The sequence below is a fragment of the Penaeus monodon genome, chromosome 28 (genome assembly GCF_015228065.2).
Source record: "Penaeus monodon isolate SGIC_2016 chromosome 28, NSTDA_Pmon_1, whole genome shotgun sequence".
NCBI lineage: Eukaryota > Metazoa > Arthropoda > Malacostraca > Decapoda > Penaeidae > Penaeus > Penaeus monodon.
Window position 1 is genome coordinate 14,223,495 of NC_051413.1, and position 1,424 is coordinate 14,224,918.

The following is a 1,424-nucleotide window of genomic DNA, read 5'->3' on the forward strand; positions in this document are numbered from 1 at the left end:
AGTAGTGAAAATTTATATTTCGTAGGTTGAATTTGTCTGCAGCGAAGAAATTTAGTTTCCTGCAGTATTGTTTAGATTCATGAGAATGGTTCATGTTTATAGTAAGAAAAATAGATGTGCTCAGACATCAAGGTCCATGGCAGTACTAATATCATGAGAAGCGCAACGATCCAAATAATTCACGTCTTTTCGGCTTCCAATCCTATCATAACGATCAGACATATTTTGAACAATGTCTCTTCAAATCTATAATTTCTGATTCCATCATACCTTCACAGGTACAAGTGAATCCGGAAAGACACTCGCTTTTTTCTTAAAAAAATGACAGACTATGGCGAAAACTTACCCATGACTCATTATTTTAATTGTTTGTTTGTTTTCCTTTTTTCTACGCTTATAGATCATTTTAGATTTCAATAGATCCTAATGATGTTGTTGACAGCTGCATGTGAATCTTTACCATTTCTTTACCACTTTCATAATCTTAGTCAAGTTTTAATAGATTTACTTTTCCATACCATTTCCGCCGCGGGAGGCCGCCCGTTCGACGCACGTCCAAGTTACAGTTGTATCGTTGCCGTACCGCTTGCGGTGCCACGGGAGTAACCGGTACCTCCAGCGCTATTACTATCGGGGGCTAGGTAACCCCGCCGCCGGACCCGCCAAAAGCTATGTCCAGTGAATGTGGAGGAGGAGGGGACCGCCGAAGGAGGAGCTGGAGAAGGAACCTCCACATCCTGCCTTCCCCGGAATCCCCGAGACGCCCAAGCAAGGACCACGCTCAACAGCAACACCAGCACGAATTTCTGGAAAAGCAAATTAGGTGAGGAATATTGCCTCCAAGGGGCGTCCGACTGGACGCACGTTTTACTCAGGGCCGACTCGACTTCATGTTGGAGAGCGGTCTTTACCATCGTGAGAAATCCCTCGCAAAGTGCCGTGAGTCCTTAAGAGGGCTTTTATATCGAGCGCTGGCTTCCCCTTCACTCCATCCAACGCCTGCGCCCTCCTGACGATCACCTTCACTAGATTATGATTCAGCAAACTGATTTATATCGTCCCGCTTTCAACTGAATAGAGGAGCAATATTATGCTTTTACTTTTTCTTTTTCCTTAGAAATTTACTTTACCCACCAAACTGTATGTAAATTGCGTTATACATATGGCTATACTCATGAATTAATCACATGATCAGTGTTAGTATGCATTACAAAAACAATTCAGCAAGAGCCCACGGACCATCCGTCGAAAATGTCACCCAACATTGCTTAATTCCCTTTATGAAATTGGCCAATTCATTCAAGAGAAAAACGCGCAACAAGGGAGACAACTGACATTTCCTAACATATATATTTTAACGCAATTTTTCTGTTACCATAAACAATCTTTTATTTATCTGTCTAATTTATTCTCTGTCTGTTCCT